Genomic DNA, 16,123 nt, shown 5'->3' on the forward strand with positions numbered 1-16,123 from the left:
CGAAAATTGTTCGCGCCTTATGCAAAAAACCTTCAAAATTAAACTCATTATCTGCTACTTAGCATTGATTGACTGACGTCAAGGTTCCACCAATCCTGTGCCGTCACAATTGACCAACCCTACAGTTCGGTCACCTGATGGTTGGCCAATCGCTGCGTCTGTGGGCGGGGCTAATCGTTTTCATCTCAGGGATGTGGCAGCCATTGCCTCAAGCTAAAAACCCCATTTACTTCCAGCTTCGAAAAAGTTAGCATCTCTTATGTTATTTTTAAAAGATTTACCAAAAACGTTTTATAAGTACTTTCACTTTCATCTTTCAAGGTATTAAAAGGTAGAAATGTTGCCCGGCAGCAGATTCACAGAGGGACAGACCAACAGGGCCTGTGCCACGGTGGCATAGTGGTTAGCACTGTTGCCTTACAGCGCCAGGGACCCGGGTTCGAATCCGGCCTCGGGCGACTGTCTGTGTGGAGTTTGCACATTCTCCCCGTGTTTGCGTGGGTTTCCTCCGGGTGCTCCGGTTTCCTCCCACAGTCCAAAGATGTGCGGGTTAGGTTGATTGGCTATGATAAATTGACCCTTAGTGTTAGGGGGATTAAATACGTGGGGTTACGGGGATATGGTGGGATATGTGTTGGTGTAGGGGTTACGGGGATCGGGTGGGATATGTGTCGGTGCAGGCTCGATGGGCCGAAATGTCCTCTATCTGCACTGTGGGGTTTCTGTGATTTCTGTGAAAGCCTGGTACTCGATTTAAAATGTTGCCCGGCAGCAGATTCACAGAGAGACCCCAAAGCCTGGCACTCGATTTAAACCGCCCGGCCCAAAACAGCCCTGGCAAAGCCGGGCTCCCCCCAGCTAGTCTATCTATATATCTATATCTATCTATCTATCTGTCTTCTATCTATCTATCTATATATAAACGGATCGTTCTTTCTGTCTGTCCTTCTGTCTGTCCTCAGGTGTGCGTCTGTCCGGCTACGCGCTCGAAAGTTATACGGCGTACCTACGCGCGCGTTACCTCCGAAGAAAGCTTACGCTTCCGGGACGCTCGTAAGCGTATTTACTTTTCGGTCGGACGAAAATTGTTCGCGCCTTATGCAAAAAACCTTCAAAATTAAACTCATTATCTGCTAGCATTGATTGACTGACGTCAAGGTTCGACCAATCCTGTGCCGTCAAGATTGACCAATCCTACAGTACGGTCCCCTGATGGCTGGCCAATCGTGTGTGTGTGGGCGGGACTAATCGTTTTCATCTCGGGGATCTGGCAGCCATTGTTTCACTGCCATGACTTCAGCTTCCAGCTCAAATTACTTTGATCATCCAGCTTTGAAAAAGTTAGTATCTCTTTTAAAAATAACATAAGATTTACCAAAAACCTTTTATAAGTACTTTCACTTTCATCTTTCAAGGTATTAAAAGGTAGAAATGTTGCCCGGCAGCAGATTCACAAAGGGACACAGACAGGGCCTGAAAGCCTGGTACTCGATTTAAAATGCTGCCCGGCAGCAGATTCACAGAGAGACCCCAAAGCCTGGCACTCAATTTAAACCGCCCGGCGCAAAACAGTCCTGGCAAAGCCGGGCTCCCCCAGCCCAAAACAGCCCTGGCAAAGCCGGGCTCCCCCAGCTAGTATCTATATATATAAAGCGGCTCTTCTGTCTGTCCGATGTCTGTCCGGTCTCTATACGTTTGGAAGTTACAGAGCGTACCGACGCGCGCGTCGCCTCAAAAGAAAGCTTGCGATTCCGGACCGGTCATAGGCGTATTTACGTTTCAGCTGGACAAAAATCCCGCCCGCGGTATCCCAAAAACGTTCAGCGTTCCGCTCATTAGCATCTCATTAGCGACCGTGTGACGTCGGGTTCCTTCCTACAGTTGAGTGTCGAGTGACTCGACGATTGACCAATCCTACGCTTCGGTGACCTGACCGGTCGACCAATCGGTGCGTGTGTGGGCGGGCCTTATCCTTCTGAACCGAGGTGAGTGGCCGCCATCTTGATTTTTCACAATTGTTTCCCCCACACTTTCTGTGTGTTAGGGAACTAAGGTAAATATTTTAATGATGTGTTAGGGAATTAAATAACAATTTAATGGGGGGGGGGAGAGCCTCGGGAAATCGCGGGGTGGGGGGGAGAGCCTCGGGAAATCGCGGGGGAGGGCCTCGGGAAATCGCGGGGGGGGGGGGGGAGAGCCTCGGGAAATCGCGGGGGGGGAGAGCCTCGGGAAATCGCGGGGGGGGGGGAGCCTCGGGAAATCGCGGGGGGGGGGAGCGCCTCGGGAAATCGCGGGGGGGGGAGAGCCTCGGGAAATCTCGGGGGGGGGAGAGCCTCGGGAAATCGCGGGGGGGGGGGAGAGCCTCGGGAAATCGCGGGGGGGGAGAGCCTCGGGAAATCGCGGGGGGGAGAGCCTCGGGAAATTGCGGGGGTGGGGGAGAGCCTCGGGAAATCGCGGGGGGGGGCGGAGAGCCTCGGGAAATCGCGGGGGGGGGCGGAGAGCCTCGGGAAATCGCGGGGGGGGCGGAGAGCCTCGGGAAATCGCGGGGGGGTGGCGAGCCTCGGGAAATCGCGGGGGGCTCGCGCCGGCCGCACTGACCGCGCATGCGCCGGCCGCACTGACCGCGCATGCGCCGCCCGCCCACAGCGGCCGTCCATCAGCCGCGCGATACGCGGGGGACCTCAGCTCCGGACCTCAGGCGCTAGGCAGGGGGAGGGGCCGGAGAGAGGGACAGAGGGGAGTGGGGGTGGGCCAGGGGAGGGGAGGGGAGGGAGGGATAGGACAGGGAGAGGACATGACAGGGAGAGGGGGGACACACAGGGGCAGGGAGACCAAGCGCCCCAAAATTGCCCTCTCAACGCGGGGCTCCCCAGCTAGTCTATCTATATATATATATATATATATATATATATATATATATATATATATATATATAAAGGAATCGATCTGTCTGTCTGTCCTTCTGTCCTCGGGTGTGCGTCTGTCCGGCTATGCACGCGTTACCTCCGAAGAAAGCTTACGCTTCCGGGACGGTCGTAAGCGTATTTACTTTTCGGTCGGACGAAAATTGTTCGCGCCTTATGCAAAAAACCTTCAAAATTAAACTCATTATCTGCTACTTAGCATTGATTGACTGACGTCAAGGTTCCACCAATCCTGTGCCGTCACGATTGACCAATCCTACAGTACGGTCCCCTGATGGTTGGCCAATCTGTGTGTGTGTGTGGGCGGGACTAATCGTTTTCATCTCGGATCTGGCAACCATTGTTTCACTGCCATGACTTCAGCTTCCAGCTCAAACTACTTTGATCATCCAGCTTTGAAAAAGTTAGTATCTCTTTTAAATAACATAAGATTTACCAAAAATGTTTTATAAGTACTTTCACTTTCATCTTTCAAGGTATTAAAAGGTAGAAATGTTGCCCGGCAGCAGATTCACACAGGGAGAGAGAGACAGGGCCTGAAAGCCCTTTGATCATCCAGCTTTGAAAAAGTTAGTATCTCTTTTAAATAACATAAGATTCACCAAAAACCTTTGATAAGTACTTTCACTTTCATCTTTCAAGGTATTAAAAGGTAGAAATCTTGCCCGGCAGCAGATTCACAAAGGGACACAGACAGGGCCCAAAAGCCTGGGACTCGATTTAAAATGTTGCCCGGCACCAGATTCACAGAGGGACACAGACAGGGCCCAAAAGCCTGGGACTCGATTTAAAATGTTGCCCGGCACCAGATTCACAGAGGGACACAGACAGGGCCCAAAGCCTGGCACTCAATTTAAACCGCCCGGCCCAAAACAGCCCTGGCAAAGCCGGGCTCCCCCCAGCTAGTCATTCTATAATTCAAAGTCTGGGTCTGTTGTAGATTGATTACTATGATTTAGTAAACAACTCCCATTATCATTGTACCAAGCGACTACTGGGATAGTAGAAGGTAAACTAGATGGGCCTTGGTCTTTTTTTGTCTAGCAATTCCTATGTACTCCGAAACCCCCTCGAGTACTGATACTCTCCCAGAGAACCCCTCAAATATTTATATATAAAACAGCTCGAGGATCACGCAAGAAGTGTATTGGTTTGTGAAGTGCCTGATGCATTGGGTGACTCGTGCCACAGCACCAGCAATGGTGGGAGGATTAAATAACAGGCATTAGAGTTACCCTTAAAAGTAATAGAATCAGATGTTACCATTACAATTTAGATGTTATTGTCAGAGAAGTTTACTAAGTTGTGACCGCAGGAAATGGATGTTACAAACAGGAAGTTTCAAGAATTCTAAATATATATCTAGCATGTAGCCTTAACTTCCTGTCCACAGTATCCTATTATGTTGCAGTCGTCTCACCACTGTTGGTATAGCAGTGCATCCATCACTTGTCTCCCAGCTGACGAGCTTGTGCTAGAGACAAGTTAAAAAGTTCCCCCTCATCTGCTCCAGCCTCTGCTTTCTCTCTCACAGCATTTAAATGGTTGATTTTGTTGTGTAGCTCTTCCCTAGCCCGACTAATTTGGATTTTCATCCAACCCTGCTGCCTCAATCAGCCCTGACCCAAGATGGATGCCTCTGATTTTTTTTATCAAGCCTGCTGGATCTGTGAGCTCCACCCAGTATCACTGTTTCTTCTGATTTGTTCAGACTTCAACCACTGTCTCCATCACCCTCGCCCAATGTTGCAGCTGCTTTCACTTTCATTGTTCCTCCATCTCATCGTGAGCAACACCATGGCAGATCTTGTGTAGGGGGGTTGGACGGTAGGTGAGGTGGGTAGGTGAGAGCAGGTGAGGGGCGCGTGGGGGGGGTGGGCGTGGTGGTGTGCGAGGTGTGTGTCAGTAATGCTGGCACACGCCAGCAGAGATGATTCCTATTTTCAGGTTTTGATGTACCTTGCATCTCCGCCATTGGAAATGAGTGGCCTGTTCCCAGACCTCCCCTGTGATCTCTTTGAGGCAGGCAACAGAGATGTAGAGAGGGCACTCCCATTGCAATCTCTTCCCACGACCCACCACCTGATAGACAGCAGTCTTTACCCCAGGTCTCCCCGTGAATTGCAGCTTTGATGACTGTGTCCCATTCTGGTAAGTGTAACGCAGTCGTATCCAGCACTGGGTAGCTGTTGTTTTGGTGGTCAAGATTTAATTGCTAGCCGTGTGCGCCATGGGACTTTTAATGTTAAGGACGCTGTATAAATGCAAGTTGTTGCTGTGAAGGAGAAAGTAAATGCTGCCTGTGGGAGGTGGAGAAAGAGGGAGCGGAGGGTTAGTTACTCACTTTGGGTAAGGATTGTATGAGTTTGTGGGTTGTATTTCTTCAATAAATTTCCATGCTTTCTGTGGTAATGGTACAATGTCGAATTTGTGCTGCATTACAGAATACGTGGTAAATGAAGATAGACATTGTGGATCTTGTATATACACTAATACAGTTCTATAAGGAAATAATGCATAATTTGCAACAAACATATATTCCTCTGGGGCATAAAAACCCAAAAGGAAATGTGATCCAACCATGGCTAACAAAAGAAATTAAAGCTAGTATTAAGTCAAAGGAGGAAGCTTATAAAGTTGCCAGAAAAAGTGGTCAGCCTGAGGATTGAGATCTTTTTAGAAATCGGCAAAGGGGGACCAAGAAATTGATAAAGCAAGGGAAAATGGAATATGAGCACAAACTAGCAAAAAATATAAAAACGGATTGTAAAAGCTTCTATAGGTATGTGAAAAGGAAAAGACTGGCAAAGGTAAATGTGGGTCCTTTACAGTCAGAGACGGGAGAATTTATAATGGGGAATGAGGAAATGGCAGAGAAATTAAATAAATATTTAGTTTCTGTCTTCACAGAGGAAGACACAAAAAATCTCCCAGAAATATGAGAAAACCAAGGGTGTGGCGAGAATGAGGAACTTAAAGAAATTATTATTAGTAAAAAAACAGTACTAGCAATTAATGGGACTAAAAGTCGATAAATCCCGAGGACCGGATGACCTACATCCTAGGGTTTTGAAAGAGGTGGCGATTGGGATAGTGGACGCATTGGTTGTCATCTTCCAAAATTCTATAGATTCTGGAACGGTTCCTGCAGATTGGAGGATAGCAAATGTAACCCCGCTATTTAAGAAAGGAGGGAGAGAGAAAACGGGGAACTACAGACCTATTAGCCTCACATCAGTAGTTGGGAAAATGCTGGAATCTGTTATAAAGGATGCAATAACTGGGCACAGAAACTCATAGTAAGATTGGGCAGAGTCAACATGGATTTATGAAAGGGCAATCCTGTTTGACAAGCCTATTGGAGTTCTTTGAGGATGTAACTAGTGGAGTAGACAAAGGGGAACCAGTAGATGTGGTGTATCTGGATTTTCAGAAGGCCTTCGATAAGGTCCCACACAAGAGATTGGTGAACAAAATTAGGGCACATGGATTTGGGGGTAATATACTAGCATGGATTGAGAATTGGTTAACAGACCGAAAACAAAGAGTAGGGATAAATGGGTCTTTTTCAGGATGGTAGGCTGTGACTAGTGGGGTACCACAAGGATCAGTGCTTGGGCCCCAGCTATTCACAATCTATATCAATGATTTGGATGAGGGGACTAAATGTAACATTTCCAAATTTGCTGATGATGCAAAGCTAGGTGGCAGTGTCGGTTGTGAGGAGGATGTGAAGAGGCTTCAAGGGGATCTCAACAGGCTCAGTGAGTGGGCGAGAACATGGCAGATGGAATATAATGTGGATACATGTGAAGTTATCCACTCAGGTAGAAAAAACAGAAAGGCTAGAGTATTTCCTAAATGGTGAAAGATTGGGGAATGCAGATGCTCAGTGACCTGGGTGTCCTTGAAAGTGAATGTGTAGGTGCAGCAAGCCATTAGGAAGGCAAATGGTATGCTGGCCTTCATTACAAGAGGAATTGAGTACAGGAGTAAAGAAGTCTTACTCCAATTACAGGAAACTTTGTGCTATCCGGCACCGACGGGACCAAGCTGTTGCCGTTCCCTCAAAACTGCCGGACACACCAGCGTTAATGTTGAAGCATACGGAGCTTTTCATCTCCGTATCTGACAACAAACACTGTTGCTTAGCAACAGCTTCTAAACAGTCGACCCGTACCTTGGAAGCGTCTCTGTAGCTTAGCAACAGCTTCAGAGAGACTTTCCAGAGCCTGACTGTTGGGGGAAAAAAAAGCCACGAGAAGCAAAAAAAAGCCACGAGAAGAAAAAAAACTTAACAAAACGGCTCCTGATTTTTGCCGGTGGCTCGAGCTTGCCGGACACTTAGCCTCCGGATAACACACAGTTTCCTGTATTCAAAACAGAAGTCGATAGATTTCTGACTAGTAAAGGCATCAAGGGATATGGAGTTGAGGCACAAGATCAGCCATGATCTATTGAATGGCGGAGCAGGCTCGAAGGGTCGAATGGCCTACTCCTGCTCCTATTTCTTATGTTCTTATAAATTTGAGTTTAACTACTCGTTGAAGAGGCCTGGGTCAGTCCTGAGCAGAAAGCCTAGGTCAAGTGGGAGGCTGGGTTTAGGAGAGAGTTGGGTTGCTGGGAGCTGTCTTATTTATTGGTTGGTTCCAGGCTCCTTTCCGCTGTCAGGGGCCTGGGATATGTGAGTGGTGAATTTACAGGGAGGCCCCCCACTGCCCAATCTCCCACTTAGTGTTTTCCCAACTGCCAGCACTGCCTAGATACAAGTGCTGATATTTTCCTTTTGCAAGCTGTGTAGGATCAGTGTTGTCCTTTGTGCTTCTGATCCTCCAGATTGTTCAGGGTTAGTCTTGGGGGGATGAGTTGCTATGGTTACAGCTGGAGCTTCCTGAGGATGAGAGTAAGCACGGAGCTGTCTTAAACTGTCCGGTATTATTTAAAAACATAAGAAATAGGAGCAGGAGTAGGCCAATCGGCCCTTCGAGCCTGCTCCGCCATTCAATAAGATCATGGCTGATCTGATCCTAACCGCCAATCCACTATCACAGAACCATCTCCTGAATCTAACAGAATTAGACACACGAAATAGGAGCAGGATCAGGCTACACGGCCCCTGGGCCCGCTCCGCTACCCACAGGGCCATGACCGATCCGAACCTAGACTCATGTCCAAATTCCTGCCCACTCCCCGTAACCCTTAATTCCCTTTACTTCTAGGAAACTGTCTATTTCTGTTCTAAATTTATGTAATGATGTAGCTTCTACAGCTTTTTGGGGCAGCATATTCCATGGACCTACCACCCTCTGAGTGAAGTAGTTCTTCCTCATCTCAGTTTTGAAAGAGCAGCCCCTTATTCTAAGACTATGCCCCCTAGTTCTAGTTTCACCCATCATCGGGAACATCCTCCCCGCATCCACCCGATCCAACCCCTTCACAATCTTATATGTTTCAATAAGATCGCCTCTCATTCTTCTGAACTCCAATGAGTAGAGTCCCAATCTACTCAACCTCTCCTCATATGTCCATCCCCTCATCCCCGGGATTAACCGAGTGAACCTTCTTTGTACTGACTCGAGAGCAAGTATGTCCTTTCTTAAGTATGGACACCAAAACTGTATGCAGTATTCCAGGTGCGGTCTCACCAATACCTTGTACAACTGAAGCAATACCTCCCTATTTTTATATTCTATCCCCCTAGCAATGAAAGCCAACATTCCATTGGCCTTCTTAATCACTTGCTGCACCTGCATACTAACCTTTTGAGTTTCGTGCACCAGGACCCCCAGATCCCTTTGTACTTCAGTACTTTCCAGTTTCTTGCCATTGAGATAATAACTTGCTCTACGATTTTTCCTGCCAAAGTGCATAACCTCACACTTTCCAGTATTGTATTCCATCTGCCAAATCTCTGCCCACTTACTTAGCCTGTCTATGTCCCCTTGCAGGTTTTTTATGTCCTCCTCACTCACTACTTTCCCTCCCATCTTAGTATCATCTGCAAACTTTGATATGTTACACTCGGTCCCCTCCTCCAAATCGTTAATATAGATTGTAAAGAGTTGGGGACCCAGCACTGACCCCTGCGGAACACCACTAGTTACTGATTGCCAGTCTGAGAATGAACCATTTATCCCAACTCTCTGCCTTCTGTTAGATAGCCAATCCTCTATCCATGCCAGAATATTACCCCCAATCCCGTGATTTTTTATCTTAAGCAATAATCTTTTGTGTGGCACCTTGTCAAATGCCTTTTGGAAGTCTAAATACACTACGTCCACTGGTTCCCCTTTATCCACCCTATATGTTACTTCCTCAAAGAACTCCAGCAAATTTGTCAAACATGACTTCCCCTTCATAAAACCATGCTGACTTTGTCCTATTAAATTATGATTATCCAAATGTCCTGTTACTGTCTCCTTAATAATGGACTCCAAAATTTTACCTACCACAGATGTTAGGCTAACCGGTCTATAGTTTCCAGCCTTCTCTCTACTGCCCTTTTTAAATAAGGGTGTTACATTAGCAGTTTTCCAGTCTGCCGGGACCTTTGCCGAGTCCAGGGAGTTTTGGAAAATTATTACCAATGCATCCACAATCCCTACCGCCACTTCCCTCAAGACCCTAGGATGTAAGCCATCGGGTCCAGGTGATTTATCCGCCTTGAGTCCCATTATTTTACCGAGTACCACTTCCTTAGTGATTTTGATCGTGTTTAGCTCCTCCCCCCCCTTTAGCCCCTGTTTGTCCAGTGTTGGGATATTCTTGGTGTCTTCTACTGTAAAGACTGATATAAAATATTCATTCAGTGTTTTTGCCATCTCCATATTTCCCACCATTAATTTCCCGGTCTCATCCTCTAAGGGACCAACATTTACTTTAGCCACCCTTTTTCCTTTTATATAACTATAAAAACTCTTACTATCTGTTTTTAAATTTTTTGCTAATTTACTTTCATAATCTATCTTCCCTTTCTTAATCAATCTTTTTGTTATTTTTTGCTGTCTTTTAAAGTTTTCCCAATCCTCTATCCTCCCACTAGATTTGGCTACCTTCTATGCCCTTGTTTTTAGTCGAATACTATCTTTAATTTCTTTACTTAGCCACGGATGGCTGTCTTTTCTTTTACACCCTTTTCTTCTCAGTGGATTATTTTTTGGAAGTTGTAAAATAACTCCTTAAATGTACACCACTGATCATGTATCATCTTACCCTTTAATCTATTTTCCCAATCCACTCTACTCAATTCCGCTCTCATACCTTCATAGTCTCCTTTATTCAAGCTTAGCACGCTTGTTTGCGATCCAACCTTCTCACCCTCTAATTGAATATGGAATTCAACCATGTTATGGTCACTCATTCCAAGGGGATCCTTTACTAGGACATTTTTAATGAATCCTGTTTCGTTACACAGGACCAGATCTAAGGTTGCTTGCCCCCTGGTCGGTTCAGTTACATACTGCTCAAGAAACCCATCCCTAATACACTCAATGAACTCATCCTCAAGGCAGCCCTGCCCAATTTGATTTGTCCAATTAATATGATAGTTAAAATCCCCCATAATTATCGATGTTCCCTTATTACAAGCCTCAACTATTTCCTGATTGATACTCCGTCCAACAGAGTTGCCACTGTTCGGAGGCCTATAGACTACGCCCACTAGTGTTTTTTTCCCCTTATTATTCCTTACCTCCACCCAAACTGTTTCATTATCCTGATCTTTTGACCCAATATCATTTCTCTGTATTATAGTGATTCCTTCCTTTATTAACATAGCCACCCCACCTCCCCTTCCTTCCTGCCTGTCCTTCCTGATCGTTAAATAACCTGGTATGTTTAATTCCCAGGCATTGTCACCCTGCAGCCATGTTTCTGTAATGGCCACAAGATCATACCCATATGTAGTTATTTGTGCCATTAACTCATCTATTTTGTTACAAATGCTACGTGCATTCAGATAGAGAACTTTCAAATATGTTTTGTGACACTTAGTTCCTGCTTTTGCCCTTTTTATTACTTTACCTTTTACTCCATACCTTCTGCCCCTTCCTGACACGCCGTACCAGAATACCGTAGATAAAAACTGTACTTTACACTTCGATGCTTTATCCTTCCTCGTCCTCCTCTCCCCAGTTTCTGACACAGTTGACCACAGCATCCTCCAGGACCTGTCCTCCACTGTCCAGCTTCATGGGACTGCATTTGCCTGGTTCCATTCCTATCTGAGTGTTGCCAGTGCATCTTCAGCAATGGCTTCTCTTCCCTCCCCTGCACCATCCCCTGTTGATCTGTTCCTGGCCCATGCCTCCTCATCTACATGTTGCCCTCTTGCTCACCTACAGCCATGGGGTCAGCTTCCACATGTGTGCCGATAACTCTCGGCTCTCTTGAAAATATACACACACACACACACACACCACAAAAACAACTTGTATTTATATAGCGCCTTTAACGTAGTAAAACATCCCAAGGCGCTGCACAGGAGTATTTTAAGGCAAAAAAAATTGACACCGATCCACATAAGAAAAATTGACACCGATCCACATAAGGATAAATTAGGGCAGGTGACCAAAAGCTTGGTCAAAGAGGTAGGTTTTAAGGAGCGTCTTAAAGGTGGAAAGAGAGGTAGCAAGACGGACAGGTTTAGGCAGGGAATTCCAGAGCTTAGGGCCTAGGCAACAGAAGGCACGGCCACCAAAGGTTTATAATCAGGGATGCTCAAGAGGGCTTAATTAGAGGACCGCAGATATCTCTTTGGGGGGGGGGGGGGGGGTTTTATGGGGCTGAAGGAGATTAGAGATAGGGAGGGGCGAGGCCGTGGAGGGATTTGAAAACAAGGATGAGAATTTTGAAGTCGAGGCGCTGCTTAACCGGGAGCCAATGTAGGTCAGTGAGCACAGGAGTGATAGGCGAATGGGAATTGGTGCGAGTTAGGACACGGGCAGCCGAGTTTAGGATGACCTCAAGTTTACGTAGGGTGGAATGTGGGAGGCCAGCCAGGAGTGCATTGGAATAGTCAAGTCTCAGGGTAACAACGGCATGTATGAGGGTTTCAGCAGCAGATGAGCTGAGGCAAAGGTGGAGACAGGCGATGTTACGGAGGTGGAAATAGGCGGTCTTTGTTCATAATCATAATCATAATCAACTTTATTGTCATTGTTAGTGCACAAGTGCAGTACAACGAAATGTAGGCTTGTGGCTCCCGAGAGTGTACATTTAGATTAAGACATTTAAACATTCAACATACATTTGGCTTGTAATACATTAACATAACCATAATAAAGTACATTGGCAGATGTGCAGGCTTTAGAGTTTATTTGTGGAGTTCAGTAGGATGACAGCCATGGGAAAGAAGCTGTTCCTAAATCTGGTCGTACGGGTGCGAATGCATCTGTAGCGTCTCCCAGATGGCAGGAGGGCGAACAGACTGTGGCTGGGGTGGGTAGGGTCTTTGATGATGGTCCGTAAACAGCGTTTCTGGTATATGTGCTCTATGGTCGGTAGCCGGGTGCCGGTAATGCGTTGGGCAGTTTTGACTACCCGCTGCAGGGCTTTCCAGTCATAGTAGCTACAGCTGCCATACCATCGTGATACAGTTCGTCAGGATGCTCTCTATTGTGCAGCGGTAAAAGTTAGAGAGGATCAGGGGTGACAGGTTACATCCCTTCAGCCTCCTTAGGAAATATAGGCGCTGCTGGGCCTTCTTCACCAGAGAGGAGGTATTGAGGGACTGTGGTCGGAAGCTCATTTCAGGGTCAAATATGACACCAAGGTTGCGAACAGTGTGGTTCAGCCTCGGACAGATGTTAGGGAGAGGGATGGAGTCAGTGGCTAGGGAACGGAGTTAGTGGCGGGGACCGAAAACAATGGCTTCGGTCTTCCCAATATTTAATTGGAGAAAAATTTTGCTCGTCTGGAACTGTATGTCAGACAAGCAGCCTGACAATTTAGAGACCGTGGAGGGGTCAAGAGAAGAGGTAGTGAGGTAGAGCTGAGTGTCATCGGTGTACATGTGGAAACTGATGCTGTGTTTGCGGATGATGTCGCCAAGGGCAACATGTAGATGAGAAATAGGAGGGGGGACCAACGATAGATCCTTGGGGGACCCCAGAGGTGGTAATGCGGGAGCGGGAGGAGAAGCCGTTGCAGGTGTTTATCTGGTTACGATTAGATAGACAGACACACACGCACTCTCACGCTCTCTCTCTCACGCTCTCTCTCACACGCTCTCTCACACGCTCTCTCACTCACACGCTCTCTCACACGCTCTCTCACACGCTCTCACACACTCACACACTCTCTCACGCTCTCTCACACGCTCTCTCACACGCTCTCACTCACACTCTCTCACACACTCTCACGCTCTCTCACACACGCTCTCTCACACACGCTCTCTCACACACGCTCTCTCACACACGCTCTCTCACACACGCTCTCTCACACACGCTCTCTCACACACGCTCTCTCACACACGCTCTCTCACACACGCTCTCTCACACACGCTCTCTCACACACGCTCTCTCACACGCACTCTCACACGCTCTCTCTCTCTCTCACGCGCTCTCTCACACACTCTCTCACACGCGCTCTCTCACGCTCTCTCTCACGCTCTCTCACACGCTCTCTCACGCTCTCTCACACGCTCTCACACACACTCTCTCACACACACACGCTCTCACGCTCTCTCTCACACGCTCTCTCACACGCTCTCTCTCACGCGCTCTCTCACACGCTCTCTCACGCTCTCTCACGCTCTCTCACACTCTCTCACACGCTCTCTCACACTCTCTCACACACTCTCTCACACACACTCTCACTGAAAGTGCTGTAACAATGCAAATTTTTGTAACATTGTGTGATATCCTTCCCGTGTGTATTCTCAACTCATCACCTCAAATAGCTCCCACCTCTGCTGCTAGCAGTGACAAACCAATAACCACCAGTACTTCACCCCAGTGTTAGAATGTTCCCTCCAGGCACAACCCACATTTGGAAGAAGAGAATCTGTAATTGCACTGCCCCAGCAAGTGGGTAGCTAGTTCACACACTTGGTTCCCAGTGACCGTGCTATTTGTAGTTCAGATTGAAATCTTTCCTTGCACACCTTTTCCATACCTATGAAGTAATGAGCGCTTATTGTATATCGGTTTCATATAAATCCATCCAGTTCATCAGTATATAATCCAGCTATTTAATGATTGAGTTGCAACATTGCTGTGAATTATTGTGTTTCAGGAGAAACTTCTTTACCCAGAGTGTGGTTAGAATGTGGAACTCACTACCACAAGGAGTAGTTGAGGCGAATAGCACAGATGTATTTGATGGGAAGCTAGATAAACACATTAGTGAGAAAGAAATAGAGGGTTATGCTGATAGGGTTAGATGAAGAGGGGTAGGAAGCTTGTGTGGAGCATGAACACCGGCACGGACCAGTTGGGCTGAATGGCCTGTTTCTGTGCTGAACATTCCATGTAATTCTATGTAATAGAATTACAAGCAGGACCAGAAGGAGTTGGCTTGTGTTGGGGTCCAGTTTTGTGAGCATCGCAACGCTCGTGATATCTTCTGAGCCATGGCTCAGTGGGTAGCACTCTTGCCTCTGAATCAGAAGGTTGTGGGTTCAAGTCCCACTCTAGAGACTAGAGCTCCAAATCCAAACTGACAATTCCATACAGTACTGAGGGAGTGCTGCACTGTCAAAAGTGTCATATTTTGGATGAAACGTTAAACAATCTGAGATGGATGTAAAAGATCCCATGGCACTATTCGAAGAGGAGCAAGGAACTTCTCCCTCTTTCCTGGTCAATATTTATCCCTCAACCAACATCACTAAAACAGATTATCTCATTACTGTTTGTGGGACCTTGCTATGTGCAAATTGGCTGCAAAGTGCTTTGGGACATCCTGTGGTGGTGAAAGGCACTACATAAATGCAAGTCCTTTTCTTTTTACCCAAGTGACCATTCATCCCGTTCGAGCCTACTCGGTATTCACTGGCCGTTTGACTGAGGACCATCACGTTCGAGCCTGATCTCAACCCCCATACGCATTTCAGCAGAAATCACTGAGTAGTGATTGGGGGCTGAATGTTGGCAGACTTTCCCCCCCCCCCCCCCCCCCCCCCCTTTTAAATGATTTGCTGCTTCTCCCATCCCTTAGCCCAGGGGTGTTGAAGCTATATGTAGTGCCCTGGCTAAGATCAACTAACTCCGCACAGGCCAGGGATTAAACCTTCCTGGTCTGATGGCTCAGTATCACACTGTGATGTGTAAATAATGATTGAGCCATGCCCTATGTTCTAATGTTAAACCCTGTGACTATCTGCTAAGTCAAGGTCGTAACATAAACCCCTTCTTGATCTACAGAATGATGCAAAGTAGTGTGGCAAAACCTAAAATGGATGTAACAGCGGGGTTAAACAAACTTAGGAGCAGTAATGTAAGCGGGAACTCCCAATGGGAAGGCTTGTCACCAGAAGAACAGAAAGCTATACCTCTTCAAAATAAATGGTGGCTGACGTGTGGGTTAAGAGGGCAACTGATGTCATCTGAACCGCTTCAGCATGGTAACTTTAACAACAACAACAGCTTTTATTTATATAGCGCCTTTAATGTAGTAAAAAGTCCCAAGGCGCTTCACAGGCGTTATCGAACAAAATTTGACACCGAGCCACATATGGAAATATTAGGAAAGGTGATCGAAAATGTGGTCAATGGGGTAGGTTTTAAGGAGGAGAAATAGGGAATTCTAGAGCTTAGGGCCTAGGCAGCTGAAGGCACGGCCACCAATAGTGGAGTGATAAAAATCGGGGTTGTGCAAGAAGCCATAATTGGAGGAGCGCAGAGATTTCGGAGGGTTGTAGGGCTGGAGGAGGTTAGAGACAGGGCGGGGTGAGGCCATGGAGGGATTTTAACACATGGGTGGGAATTTTAAAATCGAGGTGTTACTGGACCAGGAACCAATGTAGGTCAGCAAGCACAGGAGTGATGGGTGAACAGGACTTGGTGTGTTAGGATACAGGCTGCAGAGTTTGGGATGAGCTCAGGTTCACGGAGCAAGGTGGCAGGCCGACCAGGAGGGCATTGGAATAGTTGAGTTTAGAGGTAACAAAGGCATGGCTGAGGGTTTCCGCAGCGGCTGAGCTGAGGCAGGGCGGAGATGGGCAATGCTACGGCGTTGGAAGCAGGCGGTCTTGGTGT

The 16,123-nt window shown here is 47.1% G+C and overlaps 1 protein-coding gene across 2 annotated transcripts in view; it reads left to right on the forward strand.

The window, feature by feature from the left end:
• Positions 1-3,044: 3,044 nt before the first annotated feature.
• The window catches only part of dcaf1 (ddb1 and cul4 associated factor 1), an 83,016-nt gene continuing 69,937 nt past the window's right edge, over positions 3,045-16,123 (forward strand). For both annotated transcript variants that reach the window (XM_086001280.1, XM_086001281.1), the window contains exon 1: positions 3,045-3,493. The gene's annotated coding sequence lies outside the window, so the exon portion shown is untranslated. The remainder of the gene's footprint in view (positions 3,494-16,123) is intronic.

This window comes from Somniosus microcephalus, chromosome 11, assembly GCF_052327205.1.
Source record: "Somniosus microcephalus isolate GS21.2 chromosome 11, FLI_Smic_1.0, whole genome shotgun sequence".
In the NCBI taxonomy this organism is placed as follows: Eukaryota; Metazoa; Chordata; class Chondrichthyes; order Squaliformes; family Somniosidae; genus Somniosus; species Somniosus microcephalus.